Source organism: Macaca nemestrina, chromosome 5, assembly GCF_043159975.1.
Source record: "Macaca nemestrina isolate mMacNem1 chromosome 5, mMacNem.hap1, whole genome shotgun sequence".
NCBI lineage: Eukaryota > Metazoa > Chordata > Mammalia > Primates > Cercopithecidae > Macaca > Macaca nemestrina.
In genome coordinates, this window is record NC_092129.1 from 89589342 (window position 1) to 89609966 (window position 20625).

Below are 20625 nucleotides of genomic sequence, written 5' to 3' on the forward strand. Positions count from 1 at the left end.
ATTTTGAGATACGTTCCATCAATACCAAATTTATTGAGAGTTTTTAGCATGAAGGGCTGTTGAATTTTGTCAAAGGCCTTTTCTGCATCTATTGAGATAATCATGTGGTTTTTGTCTTTGGTTCTGTTTATATGCTGGATTACGTTTACTGATTGGCGTATGTTGAACCAGCCTTGCATCCCAGGGATGAAGCCCACTTGATCATGGTGGATAAGCTTTTTGATGTGCTGCTGGATTCAGTTTGCTAGTATTTTATTGAGGATTTTTGCGTCAATGTTCATCAGGGATATTGGTCTAAAATTCCTTTTTTTGGTTGTGTCTCTGCCAGGCTTTGGTATCAGGATGATGTTGGCCTCATAAAATGAGTTAGGGAGGATTCCCTCTTTTTCTATTGATTGGAATAGTTTCAGAAGCAATTGTCCCAACTCCTCCTTGTACCTCTGGTAGAATTCGGCTGTGAATCCGTCTGGTCCTGGACTTTTTTGGTTGGTAGGCTATTAATTATTGCCTCAATTTCAGAGCCTGTTATTGATCTATTCAGAGATTCAACTTCTTCCTGGTTTAGTCTTGGGAGAGTGTAAGTGTCCAGGAAATTATCCATTTCTTCTAGATTTTCTAGTTTATTTGCATAGAGGTGTTTATAGTATTCTCTGATGGTAGTTTGTATTTCTCTGAGGTTAGTGGTGATATCCCCTTTATCATTTTTTGTTGCATCTATTTGATTCTTCTCTCTTTTCTTCTTTATTAGTCTTGCTAGTGGTCTATCAATTTTGTTGATCTTTCAATAAACCAGCTCCTGGATTCATTGATTTTTTTGGAGGGTGTTTTGTGTCTCTATCTCTTTCAGTTCTGCTCTGATCTTAGTTATTTCTTGCCTTCTGCTGCTAGCTTTTGAATGTGTTTGCTCTTGCTTCTCTAGTTCTTTTAATTGTGATGTTAGAGTGTCAATTTTAGATCTTTCCAGCTTTCTCTTGTGGGCATTTAGTGCTATAAATTTTCCTCTACACACTGCTTTAAATGTGTCCCAGAGATTCTGGTATGTTGTATCTTTGTTCTCATTGGTTTCAAAGAACATCTTTATTTCTGCCTTCATTTCATTATGTACCCAGTAGTCATTCAGGAGCAGGTTGTTCAGTTTCCATGTAGTTGAGCGGTTTTGATTGAGTTTCTTAGTCCTGAGTCCTAGTTTGATTGCCCTGTGGTCTGAGAGACAGTTTGTTATAATTTCTGTTCTTGTACATTTGCTGAGAAGTGCTTTACTTCCAATCATGTGGTCAATTTTGGAATAAGTGCGATGTGGTGCTGAGAAGAATGTATATTCTGTTGATTTGGGGTGGAGAGTTCTGTAGATGTCTATTAGGTCTGCTTGGTGCAGATATGAGTTCAATTCCTGGATATCCTTGTAACTTTCTGTCTCGTTGATCAGTCTAATGTTGACAGTGGGGTGTTGAAGTCTCCCATTATTATTGTATGGGAGTATAAGTCTCTTTGTAAGTCTCTAAGGACATGCTTTATGAATCTGGGTGCTCCTGTATTGGGTGCATATATATTTAGGATTGCAGGGGCCTTTGAAAACAGTATGCTGAGAATAGATAGGGCTCAAGGACAGTATCTCCAATTGAACTTTTAATGAACTCCCGTAGGCGCCAAGAAGGCGGGCAGATAAGGAAGAGCATAGAAACAAAGAACTGAGTAGAAGGTTACATCTGGGAAAAGAAAGTTTGTTTTGCATTGCATTCTTTCTGCTGAGGTGGGGTTTATGGAGTATAAATAAAGTGAGGCGGAGGCTCTGAGCGCGGCCGCCATGTTCTCTGTGTGTCTTTGTCTTTTGTGTGTTCTTTCATTCTCCACCACCCCCGGCACGGACCCCAACAAGTGGCGCAGGGAGCAGGGTCAGCACGGGTGAGTAGGGGAGAACAAGAAGGGGAACCCCCTAGGGGCCGGTAAGGCCCAGATATTGTTAAGGGGAACCTTCTTAAGCTTTCATTATGGGGAATTCCATCTCTCTGGCCTCAGAATATTTACGGCTGTTTCAAGGACTGTTGCTGTCTATAGGAGTAGAAGTGAAAGAAAAAGACTTTGAAGTGATTTTTTGCCCATGTTGAACAACATTGTTACTGGTTTCAGTATCAGACTAAAGTGCAGCTGAATCGCAGAGAATGGTTACAGGTAGTAAAAACTCTGCTTAGAGCTCTCCAGTTAGGGGATATTATGCCTCTAAAATTGTGGACCTTGTGTGACTCTATCACTCAGACATTAGAGTTACTTGAGACTGATTCAGAGTGTGGTAATGTAGCCACAGGAGGAAAGGTATCCGAGGACTTGGAAAAAAAATAAAATAAAATAAAATAAATCTGAAATGGAGCCCATTTGTGCCAGGATAACAGAGGATGGTGGGGGTAGCAAAAGGCGGAGAAGAGAAAAAGCCAGCTCTTCCTTCTTCTAAGGGAAATTCTGACATGCAGTGTCTTATGGAAATGCTTCAACAAATATTACAGATACATTCTTCTAATTCACCTTTGTGAGCTTTCCCTGTTTCTTTTCCTTCTGCCCTGTTAAAAGAGGATTTTCCAGTGCCTCCAACCCCCCGACTTCCTTATCTTTACCTTTGTTTGGCAAAGTTGAAGCCCTGTTCACATCAGACATACTTTAAATTTATACTAAACACCTGTTTAATATGTCAAAACCAGTGTATATGTATATCTTGTTGTTTGTTAAAATATTATGAGTATTTCAATAGTTAATAAATAAGCACATTAATATTAACTATTAATATTAATATAGTATTAATGACCCCAGCTAGGAAATTGTTATGTTATAGGGGTGCATAGGTTCCACCAATTTACACTCCAAACAGAAGTTGAGTATTCGAGCTGCTTAACACATTAACTACCTCGATATTTTCTGTGTTTTTAAATTTTAACCATTGTATTGTGTATGTAATGATTCTCAATTTGGTATTAATATACATATTTCCTAGTGAGTAATGATGTTAGACATATAGATTTATTGTCATTTCCTTGTTCTGCTACTTTTGGTTGGGTTATTTGCCTTTTCTTATTAATATGTTGAGATTCTTTATATTTGGGGATATGAGTATTATTATGTATTACATATACTTTTAATTAAAAAAAAAATTTAAGGAGCTGGATCTGTTTCCAATTATTTGTGCTTCTTTTGCTCCTAATGCTCAGTTTTCAAATCATGGCAATAATGTCCAATTTAATGCCTTACAAACTAAATTTTTAAAAAGAAATGAAAGCTGCCATTTCTAACTATGGACCTCAATCTCCTTTTATCCTTGGTCTTCTTGATATTTTTCATCAGAAAATTTGATAATTCCTATAGACTGGAAGACTTTGGGGAAGGCTTTTCTTGATCGTTCTCAGTGGTTACAATTGCACAGCTGGTAAATGAACAAGGCACATGTATAGGCTAGGAAAAATATTATGTGTGATCCCCCTGGACCCACTGAGGAACAACTCACAGGCACGGGCCAATATGCTACTCTTAATGCTCAGGCTGGTTTAGATGCTGTTGCCCTTACTCAAATCAAGACTTTGTTTTTAAGGGCCTGAAATAAGGTAGAGATAACAGGAAAATGTTCCCTTTCCTCTGTGAAGATTTTACAGGGCACAAATGAACTATATCCAGATTTCATAGCCCGTCTTCAGGATGCTGTCTTCAAAATTGTGGGTGCTGGCCTTGCTTCAAAAATTTTGTTACAAACATTGTCTTTTAAAAATGCTTATGCTGACTGTTAAAAATTGTTAAAATCATTAAAGGCTAATGGGGCCAATTTAGATAAAAATATTAAAACTTGTGTTAGTGTTGGAGGGGCTATTTATAATGCTCAATTATTTGCTGGAGCTTTGTCTAAAGCCTTAAAAGGAAATAACAAACAAGGTGTTTGCTTTCAGTGTGGTAAACCTAGACATTTCAAAAAAGAATGTCATAAAAATTGAACACTTTTATCCCTCAAGGCAGAAAGCTGCCTTCAGAGGTGTACAAATATTGTGGTAAAGGTCGACATTGGACAAATAAATGTCGTTCCAAAACTGATGAAAGTGGAAATTTACTGTCTCCTCTCCTGGGAAACGGGAGCCGGGGCCCACAGGCTTGGGGCCCCAACAATTGCAATACAAGTCTACTACAATATTCAGTGAGCAACGGCCTACAACATTAAGGAATAAATTCAAGTCCTCCTTAAGGATCCCACACCTTACCCCAGTTTCTCAGCTTTATGCGGCAACTAAGCAGAGTGCTGCTGCTGACTTAGCTATTACTCAGCCTTATACTTTGTCTCCTAATAGAGGAGTATATAAATTAGCGATTAGAGTGTGTGGCCCTTTGCCAAAAGGACATGATATTACTAATAAAATTTTTATTTTGGTACAAGTTTCACAATTTATATGCCTAGAGGCAGGGGAACGTATTCTCAATAGAGAGGGTTTCGTAGCACAGAAAAAACTGTTTTTTGGGAAACTTTAGTTTCTAATCAAAAGCCCTTATGTTCATTGCACATTAATGGGATAGTTTTAAAAGAGTTAATTGATACGAGGGTGAATATGTCTATTATTTGTTTAAATTAGTGGCCTATACAATGGGAAAAAAGAGAAGTTTCAGTTATACTCACTGGCTTGGGTGCTGCTTCTGTGATTTATCAAGACGTAGAACCTTTAACCTGTGTCGGTCCTAAAGGTCAACAAGGTCAAGTGTTTTTTTAAATTTTTATATTGTTCCTATCAATATTAATTTTTGGGAACAAGATCTTTCACAACAATTTGCTGCTTTTTAAAACATTCCTCATATTTCCTCAGCTGCCAAAAATATGATGTTCAAAATGGGCTACAATTCTTTAAACTCATAGCCACCACTCCTATTTAGGTGAAACAGTGACCATTATTTAAAGAAATACTTAGGACTCTAAAAGAGTAAGTCAAAAAACAAATGGCCGAGAGGAATATAAAGCCACGTATTTCTGCATGGAATTCCCGTGTTTGTCTTGTCTTAAAACTATAAATGTTTACATTAAACCTAGGGAAAGTTTACAGCCTGGTCTTCCTAATCCTGCCCTTATCCCACAAAGTTAAAACCAGTGAAAAGCAGCAAGATGCTTTTGTATCATTACAAACTCAGCTTTCTTTCTACTCACTTAATATTGCCACAGAAAAAATTTAACTGGATTTTCTTATTCAATATTTAGGTTATACCTTGGGGGCACAAAATATTCGACCCCAAAAAATTCAAATTCGACGTGATCATTTAAAAACATTAAATGATTTTCAAAAGCTTCTGGGAGACATTAATTGGATGCGTCCTGTTTTAGGAATACTAACATATCAGTTATAACATCTTTTTTCTATTCTAGAAGGAGACAGTCACTTGGACAACTCACGCCATTTAACTCCTTTGGCTTTACAGGAACTCCAGCTTGTTGAGAGCAACTTCAAAAGGCCCTTCCTTTTGTTTATTTCATACTTTACCTTCTCCCACAGGAATGATTCATCAAACTAGTCGACCACTAAAATGGATCTTTTTGTCCAATAAAATATCTAAACGCTTGGCTACTTATATCGATCGTTTAGCTGAACTGATCATCAAAGGACGGCATCACTGTCGACAACTTTGGGGAGGAGATCCTTCCTTAATTATCTCTCAATTCACTCATAGTCAGATCACTTATCTTCTTGCAACTTCTGATTCTTGGCAAGAAGCTTCATCAATCTTGAGTTACAGTTTATCCTTATCCCTCGGTGCAATAGGGAGAATTATTTGCTATTCTCATGGTCTTACTTGATTTCCCTACTACTGGTTGTAACATTGTTAGTGATTCTCAATACGCCGTTTATGTTACTTCTTATATTTCTCAGGCCACTTTACATCTTTGTGCTACTTCTTCTCTTCAGAAATTCTTTTCTTTGTTATCCTTTACTTTGAGCCAACGTCGAGCTCCTTTATTCATCACTCATCTTCGTTCTCATTCTCAACTTTCTGGACCATTAGTTCATGGTAATACTCAGATTGATTTGCTTTTAATCGGCCACCTACATGCTGCAGAACAAAAATATACTCTACATCACACTAATAGTTCTGGCCTTCAATGATGGTTTCATTTAACTCATAAACAAGCTCGTTCTCTTATTCGAGCTTGTCCTTCCTGTGCTCCTTTGAGCATTCCATCCTTCCATCCTGGGGTTAATCCACGAGACATCCCTTCTTTTGGACGATTAAAATGTTCATCATACCATTGATACCTTTTCTCATTTCTGTTATTACTCATCTCTTAGTTTGTTTCACCATCATGGGCATTCCTCTTATACTTAAAACTGATAATGCCCCTGCTTATGTCTCTCATAAATTACAAGTTTTCTTACAGCAATGCAATATTCAACATATCACCGGTATCCCGGGCAACAGTCAAGGTCAAGCCATCATTGAGCGCGCAAATTTAACTTTAAAAACTTAACTATTAAAACAAAACAAAAAGGGGGAAATGAGCCCCCCAGAAACCAGATTTTGAAACCAGATTTTGAAGGTTCTTTTTACCTTAATTTTTTTGAATCAATGGAGACAATTGCAAGATTCTGCTGCCGTAACCCATCTTTCCTCACCTCCCTCGGTGATAGTCCCCGCTGACAGTTTAAAGGTTTGGTATCCTAATGAAGAAGGTAAGTATGTTCAAGGGCAAGTTCTAAAACAGGGACGGGGCTATGCTCTTGTCCTTACAGGGAGCGGACCTGAGTGGTTTCCTACAAGATGATTGAAACCCTGTTGAAAAGAAAACTGGATTCAGCATGCATTTCTTCCTTTGTTGGATGTGCCTCGGCGGGGGACTTATTTCTCTTAGTGAGGCTTTGTATGAATATTGGACTTATATTCCCTTTCCGCCCTTGTATCAGGGAGTCACCTGGGGGGAGGCGGAAATTAAGGTTTTCACCAATGACACTACTTGGATGCCGTCCCCCTATATAGACAAGGACAATATAGAACGGGAAATGGGAATTATAAACAACACATATCAATTTGGAGTGGAAGGAGTTCCAATATGTATGGGAAATAGTTCTCATTGTCTCCAAAGATCGCATGAAGCCTGGGCTGTTCGTTATAATCATAGTCATGTGGCTGCTAATACTGTTATTATTGTAACTAGAAGTTTTTAATATAATCATACTGTATATAGTAATGAAACTATTCCTAGTTCTTTACTTTTTTGTCCTATTCTAGAGGTTTCTCCTAATATTGAGGTGCTGGAGTGACAACAATGTCGGGGAACTAAACCCCGGATTTTATTAGAATACAATGGGATGCAAATAACTGATTGAAGTGTGCACGGTGATTTTCAAACAAAATTTAGTCACATACCTTTGAAATGACACTGGGTAAATAAAAGTATTGCTGCTAACAGTAATGAAACCTTGGTATGGCGTGAAGGAGGCCTGAAGTACAGAGTTATTTTTGGAAGTTGTTAGCTGCAGGCGATGCCATTAGCACTTTTGTGGGGAATATGCCCCTTAATCTTTCTAACCCGAATAACTCCTTTCATATTCAGTTATATCGAAATACCTCCTGATATATTATTGATTGTGTCTGTAAGCCCTACCTATTATTAGCAGGGAATTTGACATGGGATAATGATACGGGGATTGTTAATTGTACAGATACGTGTACATTTTTGTCTTGCCTCAATCATTCCTGGTGGCACAACTTTACTGAGGATATTTATATCCTCAGGGCTCATAAGGAAATTTGGCTACCTGTTAACCTTACGCAACCGTGGGGGGCATCACCTCTTGAGACTTATATTTGGACTTCTCTCCAGTGAACCCTCCGTGCCCTTGGACTTATAATTGCCTCGGTGATGAGCCTTGTTGCCATCGTCTCCACTGCGGCCATAGCAGGGCTCGCTCTTCATCAAAGCATACAAAATGCTGAATTTGTGCAGCAATGGCACGAACAATCTCACTGGTTATGGCTTCAACAACGAAACATTGATTCTCAATTTGCTGAAAGATTGGACAACATGGAACAAGCCTTGACATGGCTTGGAGATCAGCTCACTGTCCTCAGTACTCGGATAACATTACAATGTGACTGGAACTCCACTCAATTTTGTGTAACGCCTGTGCTTTTTAACATCTCTCAAAATTGGACCGTAATCCAAAAATTATTAATAGGCCATACAAATATTAGTTTGGACATCCAAGAGCTCACTCAGAACATTTCCGAAGCATTTCGACCACAATTACATGTGTTGTCCGGAACTGTAACCCTTCAGGAGCTGGGTCAGCGCCTTGCTGCCTTTAACCCATGGACCCAGATGAAGACATGGATTTCTACAATCTCTGGAAGTATATTGCTTTGGGCACTTGGATTGGGTCTACTTCTTTTGGTGATTCGATGCTCCCTCCGTCGCCTCCAAACACAAAAGAAAACACAAGAACAAATATGGGCTACCTTTTTAGGATTGAGGCAAAACAAACAAAAAAGGGGGGGAAATGCAGGGGCCTTTGAAAACAGTATGCTGAGAATAGATAGGGCTCAAGGACAGTATCTCCAATTGAACTTTTAATGAACTCCCGTAGGCGCCAAGAAGGCAGGCAGATAAGGAAGAGCATAGAAACAAAGAACTGAGTAGAAGGTTACATCTGGGAAAAGAAAGTTTGTTTTGCATTGCATTCTTTCTGCTGAGGTGGGGTTTATGGAGTATAAATAAAGTAAGGCAGAGGCTCTGAGCGTGGCCGCCATGTTCTCTGTGTGTCTTTGTCTTTTGTGTGTTCTTTCATTCTCCACCACCCCCGGCACGGACCCCAACATAGGATACTTAGCTCTTCCTGTTGAATTGATCCCTTTACCATTATGTAATGGCCTTCTTTGTCTCTTTTGATCTTTGATGGTTTAAAGTCTGTTTTATCAGAGACTAGTATTGCAACCCCTGCTTTTTTTTGTTCTCCATTTGCTTGGTAGATCTTCCTCCATCCCTTTATTTTGAGCCTATGTGTGTCTCTGCATGTGAGATGGGTCTCCTGAATACAGCAGACTGATGGGTCTTGATTCTTTATCCAGTTTGCCAGTCTGTGTCTTTTAATTGGACCATTTAGTCCATTTACATTTAAGGTTAATATTGTTATGTGTGAAGTTGATCCTGTCATTATGATATTAACTGGTTATTTTGCTCGTTAGTTGATGCAGTTTCTTCCTAGCATTGATGGTCTTTACATTTTGGCATGTTTTTGCAATGGCCGATACCGGTTGTTCCTTTCCATGTTTAGTGCTTTCTTCAGGGTCTCTTGTAGGGCAGGTCTGGTGGTGACAAAATCTCTCAGCATTTGCTTATCTGTAAAGGATTTTATTTCTCCTTCACTTATGAAACTTAGTTTGGCTGGATATGAAATTCTGGGTTTAAAATTCTTTTCTTTAAGAATGTTGAATATTGGCCCCCACTCTCTTCTGGCTTGTAGAGTTTCTGCCGAGAGATCTGCTGTTGGTCTGATGGGCTTCCCTTTGTGGGTAACCCGACCTTTCTCTCTGGCTGTCTGTAACAGTTTTTCCTTCATTTCAACTTTGGTGAATCTGACAATTATGTGTCTTGGAGTTGCTCTTCTCGAGGAGTATCTTTGTGGCATTCTCTGTATTTCCTGAATTTGAATGTTGGTCTGCCTTACTAGGTTGGGAAAGTTCTCCTGGATGATATCCTGAAGAGTGTTTTCCAACTTGGTTCCATTCTCCCACTCACTTTCAGGCACCCCAATCAGACGTAGATTTGGTCTTTTCACATAATCCCATACTTCTTGAAGGCTTTGTTCATTTCTTTTTCCTCTTTTTTCTTTAGACTTCTCTTCTCACTTCATTTCATTCATTTGATCCTCAATCGCTGATACTCTTTCTTCTAGTTGATCAAGTCGGTTACTGAAGCTTGTGCATTTGTCACGTATTTCTCTTGTCATGGTTTTTATCTCTGTCAGTTCATTTATGGCCTTCTCTGCATTGATTATTCTAGTTATCCATTCTTCCATTGTTTTTTCAAGATTTTTAGTTTCTTTGTGCTGGGCATGTAATTCCTCCTTTAGCTCTGAGAAGTTTGATGGACTGAAACCTTCTTCTTTCAACTCATCAAAGTCATTCTCCATCCAGCTTTGATCCGTTACTGGCAATGAGCTGCATTCCTTTGGAGGGGGAGATGCGCTCTTATTTTTTGAATTTCCAGCTTTTCTGCCCTGTTTTTTCCCCATCTTTGTCATTTTATCTGCCTTTGGTCTTTGATGATGGTGACGTACTGATGGGGTTTGGTGTGGGTGTCCTTCCTGTTTGTTAGTTTTCCTTCTAACAGTCAGGACACTCAGCTGTAGGTCTGTTGGAGATTGCCTGAGGTCCACTCCAGACCCTGTTTGCCTGGGTATCAGCAGCAGAGGCTGCAGAAGATAGAATATTGCTGAACAGCGAGTGTTACTGTCTGATTCTTGCTTTGGAAGCTTCGTCTCAGGAGTGTACCCTGCCGTGTGAGGTGTGGGGTGTCGGTCTGCCCCTAGTGGGAGATGTCTCCCAGTTAGGCTACTCAGGTGTCAGGGACCCACTTGAGCAGGCAGTCTGTCCATTCTCAGATCTCAACCTCCGTGTTGGGAGATCCACTGCTGTCTTCAAAGCTGTCAGACAGGGTTGTCTGCATCTGCAGAGGTTTCTGCTGCTTTTTTTTTTTTGTTTAACTGTGCCCTGTCCCCAGAGGTGGAGTCTACAGAGACAGGCAGGCCTCCTTGAGCTGCTATGGGCTCCACCCAGTTCGAGCTTCCCAGCGACTTTGCTTATCTACTTAAGCCTCAGCAACAGTGGATACCCCTCCCCCAGCCTCACTGCTGCTTTGCCGTTAGATAGCAGACTGCTGTGCTCCCAATGAGGGAGGCTCTGCGGGCATGGGACCCTCCTGGCCAGGTGTGGGATATAATCTCCTGGTGTGCTGTTTGCTAAGACCCTTGGTAAAGTGCAGTATTGGGGTGGGAGTTACCCGATTTTCCAGGTGTTGTGTGTCTCAGTTCCCCTGGCTAGGAAGAGGGATTCCCTTCCCCTTGTGCTTCCCAGGTGAGGCAATGCCTTGCCCTGCTTCAGCTCTCACTGGTCGGGCTGCAGCAGCTGACCAGCACCAATTGTCTGGCACTCCCTAGTGAGATGAAGCCGGTACCTCAGTTGAAAATGCAGAAATCACCAGTCTTCTGTGTCGCTCGCACTGGGAGCTGGAGACTGGAGCTGTTCCTATTCGGCCATCTTGCTCCCAATCCACATTTTCGTTTTGCACTAGACCCTGCAAATTGCGTTGCTAGTTGTGACCTGGGATAAATTGAAATAAATTGTTCCTACATGATTCTTCATATTTGTTTGTTTTCATAACACACTTGAGCGATTCTTCATACCAAAGGCACCTGAGCTTCCCCTTTCTCTCACCTTGGGGGATTATAGACTGTTCTCCCATCTTCTCTCACCTGTAATACTTTAGCTGGACATACAGAGACACAATAAAAAAAGAGTTGCAGGAAAGGAAAGTTCAGAGGAAAGGGGAAACTCAAGTGGTTTTAATATGAAGACTCACTCAAGCATATTATGAAAATAAGCAAGCAAGCAAACAAACAAAGCTAGTTATTGAACCACCCATTATTTCAAGAAGAAAAAAAAACAGCTCCACAGAGAAACATTTCTGGAACAATCTGGAGATTTGCAAGGCTTTGGTGGAATACAATGTTTTTATTTGTGGAGAGAATAAGAAATCAAAGACAAGGCTTGAAAGGAGAGGAAAACAACCTTGTAAAAATGATGATTTTTAGAGACCATAATGTGACAAAGCTCCGGTCGATATGCAAAATAGGTTCATGAATATTATCTGATGGATTGAAAAGATGCATCTGAATTCCTTCCTAGATTTTTGTCTGATAATGTAGAAGCAAATTGTTAACTATCTGTTGAAAGTTGGAGTCTTTTTAAAACCTAGCTTTTACATTATTAATATGTGCTTCATTGTGTTTTCCCCACATACCAGTTATTTCTGGGGAAAGCAGCATGTTAGTTGCAAGCCACTTTTCTAACAAAATATGTGACTGTTTTCACCCCTTGGGACCCTAGGGACTTAAAAAAAAAAGAAAAAAAGCCACTTTTTAAAATCACACACTAATGTTTAATTATTTAAGTTCAGGGAGCGTCAATGAGAGGTCTGTAAAATTAAGTTTCTATTTTATTTTCTTTTAAAAAGTAATAATGTAAGAGCCAAACTCTGTGCCCTCATGTGCTGGTTTCTGCATTAAATGTGATTCCGCAAATCAAGATCTTCCTCTGTATCTGATAACTCAAGAATGTGCCAAGCCTTTGATAAGCTGTTTTACCCTCAAATACACTTTCTGTTCTAAATCTCGGTTTTGTTTGTCACTATGTAGCCTCATGTGGGCTTTATTAAATTTTGGTAAAAGAAATGAGGTTGACAGTTCTAGTCATTCTGTTGATCAGGGGGATGAACTTTTATTTAGACATTAAATAAGTGAGAAAAGAATGAATTGCATGGATTCGATTTTTACTTTTGTAAAATCTAACACAGGAATTTCATTGATATTCTGTATACTCAGAACATATATCAACAGAATGGCCTGCTGAAATGATTACATTGTGTTGAAAGCGAGAAAGTGAATCTGAATGAATCTACGAATCTTTTGCTGATTCTCCATTCTATTACTAAACTATATTTCATGTTTTATATTTTTATAAAACATGAAACATTTAAATACATGATAAAAGGGTAGCATCTTACCACTTAAGATTTATGCACCATATCTTAGCCTAGCATATGAGTTATGCCTCTCATTATTCTAAATCTTTATAGATTTCAGATAAATGTATAGATTGAGAAATGGGTTCAAAAAGCTTAAATATCTTGCCTGTAGTCTCTTTGTCTAGAACTCATGAGTCTTTTTAGTTTAGTATTTGTCAGGTTGATCATTCTGCTGTTCAGGCACTTTTTTTCATCTGGGCCATTTTAATAGGTGTACTAAAAAAAAGTACCACAGAGATATTTTGATACCTATCATATATGGAAAAGTATAATCTGCCTGCCTTATTGAATATATTTTTATGATGAAATATTTAACTGAAAAAGTATAATTATTAATGAATTTTGCAGTGACCAATAAGTTATTTAAAGTATAAAATTCAATTCCTTGAGTATCTAATGAAATGAATTTTGGATACATGTGGCGGTATATAATCTACTACCTCATAAGTTCTCTGTGGAATTAATACATTGTTTTTATAACATAAGCCTTAATTTCAATTCTAAAATTGACATTTGTCTCTTACTTAAAGCTTAGCAACTCTTGAAAAATCAAAATGATTGCTTTATTTAGTAGCTTATTAGAACAATAACATTCTTCTAGCCTTGGAACTCTATGATAAGAACTGAGATGACCATCTGCTGAAATCGCAATAATTTTGGTGTGTTTTAAAAGGAGAATTATATAACATGTACAGAAAATACTTGAGAATGAGTTTTACCCGCACATGCATGTACACACTCTCTCTCTCTCACACACACACATACCTACACAAAATATACTTTAGTAGGGTGGCCATATACCAGTAATGTTTACATAGGGATAATAACAAAAGTAAATATTGAGTGTATGTGTGTATGTGTGTGTGCGTGTGTGTATGTGTGTGTGTGTAATAGCTTCCAATAATATTGAAAGCAATATTCTACTGTGAAGTATTTCCTGAAATTTCTCTGGATTCTAATACAAATTCTACTCTTAACTCTGACCTGTCAAATGTTAACAGTTACTGTACACTTTTCCCTTTTGGATCTCCATTCTCCTTGATCTGTTCACTTTTTTGCTTTTTTGCTTATCTCCTCTTTGGTAAGTTCTGTCCTCCTATGGACTTGGGTGCTGTGAGCACTGGGTTATTCTCCTGGCTCAATAATTGTTTTTCAGAGTCTGCTCTGTCTCCTCATCCTCTCCATATCCTGCTTTGTAGTCTTCCTCAACTTCAGTCCTCAACCTTTATTCTTTCTTATTCTCATTCTTTCTACTCTCATTCACGCTCTTGTCTTCAACCCTTTTATTTTAGAAACAAATGGTGCTTTTGAAATGGCTTTCAATAAATTTTTCTTTCTCAAATATTTCCTTTGCTTTCTCTGCAGTCTTCTATCCTTAAGGCCAAGTCATGAGACCTATGCTTATTGCTTTAAGGAAGGAAATAAAAGATTCTGTCTACAACCAAGAAGTCACTGTGAAGCCATTGCTCAAATATGACATTTAAAAATCCACAGAGAGACAATAAGAAAACTAGCAGTCTGTTTTAAAATATTCAGATAAATTTGGAGGATTCAGGGTTGCAAAGGTACAGTTCAAGAAAGCCTTCCTGAATCTCAGAGATATCTGCATTTAACACTATCATGTCCATCACGATGTGGGAATGACTGAGTAACAAAAACAGAGGGAGGCGAGCTAAGCCATTAGGCTTGATGACAGCTTCACTGGATCTAGCACACTTTAGAATGATGCAGAGGAAGCAACTGAGAATTCCAAGGGAATTATCTCTAAGAGGCAGGGGGTGTGCTGGAAGGAAATACAAGATGCCTTTGATAGGGATGAGGAGGTTGTATCACCTTGGTAGCCTGAGATCATGGTACCTACAACAGTGCCAGAATGATGCTCAAGTGGCCACATGGAACAGTCCCAATTCAGCAGAGATGAGTGAAAGACACCCAGGGACTAAATGGGCCCGGACATAGTTCAGCAGACATATCAAGACCTAGAGGAAGGCATAGTACTGGGCAATGCTTCCCATCTAAGCCACATAGATATATACCGTTTCTGAACCCAAATGCAAAATTGGAAAGAGGAGGAGGGGATATCGCTTAACAAAGAGATAAACCCTTCAACTAGACATTTATCCCAAAGAGACTGTTTTCAAATCAGAAATGTCTGAAAGATATTTTAATTTTTAAAATTCTTTTATTATACTTTAAGTTCTGAGATACATATGCAGAACATGCAGGTTTGTTACATAGGTATACACGTATCATGGTGGTTTGCTGCACCCATCAACCTGTCATCTATGTTAGGTATTTCTTCTAACACTATCCCTCCCCTAGCCCCCCACTCCCTGACAAGTCTCAGTGTGTGATGTTCCCCTCCCTGTGTCCATGTGTTCTCATTGTTCAACTCCCACTTATGAGTGAGAGCATGCAGTGTTTGGTTTTTTGTTCCTGTGCTAGTTTGCTGAGAATGATGGTTTCCAGCTTCATTCATGTCCCTGCAAAGGACACGAACTCATCCTCTTTTATCGCTGCATAGTATTCCATGGTGTATATGTGACACATTTTCTTTATCCAGTCTATTATTGATGGGCATTTGGGTTGGTTCCAAGTCTTTGCTATTGTGAATAGTGCTGCAATAAACATATGTGTGCATGTGTCTTTATAGTAGAATAATTTATAATCCTTTGGGTATATACCCAGTAATGGGATGGCAGGGTCAAATGGTATTTCTAGTTCTAGATCCTTGAGGAATCACCACACTGTCTTCCACAATGGTTGAACTAATTTACACTCCAAGAAACAATGTAAAACCTTTCCTATTTCTCCACATCCTCTCCAGCATCTGTTGTTTCCAGACTTTTTAATGGTCGCCATTCAAACTGGTGTGAGATGGTATCTCATTGTGGCTGTGATTTGCATTTCTCTAATGACCTTGATCTTTTTTTCATATGTTTGTTGACTGCATAAATGTCTTCTTAAATGTCTTCTTTTAAAAGTGTCTGTTCATATCCTTTGCCCACATTTTGACGTGTTTTTTTTTCTTGTAAATTTGTTTAAGTTCTTTGTAGATTCTAGATACTAGCCCTTTGTCAGATGGATAGATATCAAAAATTTTCTTCCATTCTGTAGGTTGCCTGTTCACTCTGATGATAGTTTCTTTTGCTGTGCAGAAGCTCTTTAGTTTAATTAGATCCCATCTGACAATTTTGGCTTTTGTTGCCATTGCTTTTGGTGTTTTAATCATGAAGTCTTTGCCAATGCCTATGTCCTGAATAGTATTGCCTAGGTTTTCTTCTAGGGTTTTTATGGTTTTAGGTCTTATGTTTAAGTCTTTAATCCATCTTGGGTTAATTTTTGTATAAGGTGTAAGGAAGGGGTCCAGTTTCAGTTTTCTGGATATGGCTAGCCAGTTTTCCCAACACCATTTATGAAATAGGGAATCCTTTCTCCTTTGTCAGGTTTGTCAAAGATCAGATGGTTGTAGATGTGTAGTGTTATTTCTGAGGCCTCTGTTCTGTTCCATTGGTTCTAGACATTTTATTAGCATGATCAGGTATCTCCCCTATCAACAGCCATGTTCTTAGCATCTACTACATGAAGTGTGCTGTGTTTGGGTTTATAGATAATGATAAAAGGATTTTATTTCTACTTTCATGGAGCTCACAATTAGTTGGCAGCATATCCAAGCATCTCTCTTTCTCTGGTAGTCCATCTTCTGTTGTGTAATGGATGTGACCTCAGATAGCTAAACTCAACATGTATAGCACTTAATGTACCATTTTCCTTAACACTTACTATTCCACCTACATTGTTCTCTCAGTTATACCTCTCACACTCATAATTTAGGTATGCTTTTTGAATCTTTCTTGCTTTTCTGAGTTCCTCAGAGATAGTCTCTAGGTGTTTCTACAATTTTCTTCCTAGAATCCTAGAATCCTTCCTAGAATCCTAGAATACCTGCCTCTTGGCTCCATTCTCAATGCTACCACAATGGTTCAGATAACTGAATAACTGTAACAATATAATTCATCTTCATAACATTAATTTATTTCCATTCTAAGCTTATAAAAATTCAATGCATTCAGGGTAGATTCTTAGTTATTTAGTATGGCCCTCAAGCTTCTAATGCCCTGGTACCCTATTATTAGTTTCCTATTGTTCCTGTAACAAATGACCACAAATGGGTTGGCTTAAGACAATTCAATTTTAATCTCTTACAGTTTTGGAAATCAGAAGTCTAAAATCAGGTGTTGGCAGAGCTGCATTCCTTCAGGAGGGAATCTGTTTCCTTGCCTTTTCTGCTTCTAGAGGCTGCCTACATTCCTTGGCTCATTGGCCCCTTGCTTGTATCACTCTAAATTCCTACTTCTGTCTTAACATCTGTTTCTATTTGCTGACCATCATTTACAAGGATGCTTCTGATTATACTGTGCCCACCTGGATAATCCTAGATTACCTCCCTCTCTCAAAATCCTTAATTAATTCTGCAAAGACCCATTTACTGTATAAAGTAATATTCATAAGTTCCAGGATTGGACATGGATGTCTTTGAGGAGTGTGGGGGACATACACTGTTCTATCCACTACACCCACTAATCATTCTAGGCTATTTTATGCTCTGTCATTCTGTTGTAGTCAGAGTCCTCCAATTGCAAACCAATGGATAGACCTTCTGCATTCTCATCTCTAAACTTTTACTCTTAGCTTTTCCCATATTTGAAATGCTTTTGCCCACTAACATCAGCAGCTTAAATTCTACACAACCTTTCATTCTAAGCTTCTTTTCCACCCTATGCTAGCCCACTATGATTTTCTTCTTCCTGACTGATCTATCTATCTATCTATCTATCTATCTATCTATCTATCTATGTGTCTATCTATCTGTTTAGAGACAGAGTCTTGCTTTGTGACCTAGGCTGGAGAGCATTGATACCATCATCGCTCCCTGCATCCCTGACCTCCTGGGCTCAAGCAATCCTCCCACCTCTGCCTCCTGAGTAGCTGGGACTACGGGCACACACCACCATGCCTTGCTAATTTTCAGACTTTTTGTAGAGGCAGGGGTCTCATTATGTTGCCTAGGCTGGTCTTGAACTCCTGACTCAAGCAATCTATATACCTCTGCCTCTCGAAGTACTGGGATTATAGGCATGAGCCACCATGCCTGGCCTTCTTGACTCTTCTAATTGTTATTTTATATATCACTTGGGGAGGAAGACATTTATTATAATTTTATCTTGTATTTTGGTCACAATTATCTTAATCATGAAACAACATTTTACTCAGAATCTATCATGGAAAAAGCATTGGTTTTTAGGTGTTAAGGGAAATACAGACATATCTAAAGATGATTACTAACTTAACAGAATGTATAAGATGATAAGAAATTTAAAAATTATTAAGTCATTATGGTGTTTAGAAATAACATAGACTTTTGAATCATAATGTTCTGAGTTGAATTGTAGCTCCAATCTGTGGTAACTTATTTATCTCCACTGAAATTCAAGTCTTTTTATATTAAAATGGAGATATTTTCATTATAAGGTTCATTCAATATGCAAACAAAATATACCTTGTGAAGTATCTGGCTCATACTGGAAAGTCAAAAGTTTTCCACGTGATTTTTGACATTAAATAGTCTTCAGGTGTCCAGAGGACTGAGAGAGGACATCAGGTCATGGAAGGCCATATGGAGAAAGAGAGATTTGAGTTAGACTTTGAAATCTGGATATAATTTTCTCATTGCAGATAGCAAATAGGACCATTGTTACAGGAATTTGGTTTCTAATGAGGTACACAAATTGGCTGTTTGAAGGAAGTGTGGTAAATTCCTACAAGAAAGGCTTAAAATATAGGCTGAAGAATTTGAAGGCCAGGCTAAAGGTCCATCCTATTTTCAGAAGGGATTGCCCCATTCACAAGCCTTGGTTTAGGCCTCATCATTTCTTACCAGTGCTATTAGAAGCTCTATAAAGATAGGAACTGAGTCTGTTCATTCCCGTATTCCTAGCATCAGGGCAGGCCTTGTCACATATTAAGCACTCAGGAAATGCCTGTGGAATAAACAGATAGAGAAGCATAGGAAGATAAACATGCCATCATAGTCCCCCCCGCTAACTTTTTTTTCCATCTAAAACAGAGCAAAATAATCTAAAGATTCAGATATGTTGTAAACAGTTTCCAAGTTTTGGCTCTTTTTCTAAAAACTTACAGTGATGGCTACAAATGTGAGGATACTAATTATTTGCTGTGCTGGAAGGTGGAAAAGAGACAAGCAGTTGAGTGATTTTAAAAATAAAATTGAAAAAAAGTGTCTTGCCTTATGAGTTTTAGGATCATCCTTGTAAAAAATTAGCAGTCATTAATCTTATTTGTGTGATTCTAAAACTTTGCTTGGCTTGGAAGTTGATGGTGATAATTTTCTAAGTAGATGTGAGAGGATGGGTCTGATAAATAATTGAAACAAATGAACATTTAATTTGCTGATGCTTTGTGGTATTTAAACAAATTTATATTTTTGAATAATTCATACTATTTTGCACCAGGTTTCTCTCTTCCCAGGAAATTATAATGAATCTCTGATGCATAAAATGCTTATCTATTTACAGCTGATGAGAAAAATAAAATTAAAACAAAACCCATAGGGGACATACAAGAAGTATCTTCTGAACATCAGAGCCTAAACAGGCTTCTAATACATAAACTTTTGTTTGAGAACTTTGGATCTTGTAATCTTCTAATACACTGAAACTTTTCCATTTTAAAATATGCATTCTAATAAGTATAAAAGGAAGCAAATTTAATCATTAATAGGTGGATAACCATGGCAACATCATAGCTATGCTGCTATAACCAGCATCATTTTCTAACTGAGCTAAGAATAGCATAACATGTTGAGAGCTTTACTTTAAGTATGATTTCTAAGATTGGAAATCTTGAGGTTGGTAAATGAGAAGTTTAAATGCCACATTATAATTGTTCAGCCAAACTTTTACATTTTCTCACAGATAATGGGAATAAATTATTGAGGTGACAATGATATCTACATCAAATGTTAGTATATTTCCACCAAATTGGGCTACATATTAAAGGAATATGTAAGATTTTAGTTGATAATTTTCCTAGTCAGGATTAGGGAAGTAGCCACTAGGAAAGTGAGAAGAAATTTTAAAAAGGTCTCAAAATCTTTAACTTCATTACTTCTGCAAAGTTCCTTTTGCCATATAAGGTAACATTCACAGATTCTGAGATTAAACATGGAGGTCTTTGGTGAGGGGATTATTCTATCTAGTACACACACTATTGATTCCAGGCTATCTTCTACCGTATCATTCTCTGCTGTAGTTAGACTCTTTCAATTGCGGAAAATAGAAAAAAAAAAAAAAAAAAAGAAATCCTTTTTTTTTTTTTTTAAATGTTTCTGGCAAAGCTTGCATATAGGTGGGGCCATGAGACTAGTTCTTTCCTGAAGAACATGAGGCAAAATGATGAGTGTCACCATCCAGGCTGAGATGGTGAGACCAAATGAGGTCACACCTCTTCACTTTTCCCTAGTGAGCTGTCCCAATGGAGAGGATTTAACAAAGGACTCCAAGGTGCTGGACAATGATGGAGTCACAAGATAGAAGGATCTGAGGTCCCTGAATCACTGCATAGAACAGATCCGTCCACCCACCCTCACTGCACTGTTACATGAGCAAGAAATATTGTATTAAGCTGCTGAGATGAAGGGATTCTTTCTTTTAGCAATGAGCCTGACCAGCATGGATGGAGGACTTTGAAAGTCAGGAAATCCCTTGTTCTTCTGACGGCTCAGGCTCAGGAAGTGACGCTGG

General features: G+C 38.4%; 1 long non-coding RNA gene across 1 annotated transcript; it reads left to right on the forward strand.

Moving 5' to 3' along the window:
• Window positions 1–1259: 1259 nt before the first annotated feature.
• LOC139363350 (uncharacterized) lies at window positions 1260–8581 on the forward strand. Its single transcript, XR_011623531.1, has 2 exons — window positions 1260–1902; window positions 6732–8581. It is a non-coding gene; the product is annotated as an uncharacterized lncRNA (long non-coding RNA).
• The last annotated feature ends 12044 nt before the right edge of the window (window positions 8582–20625 follow it).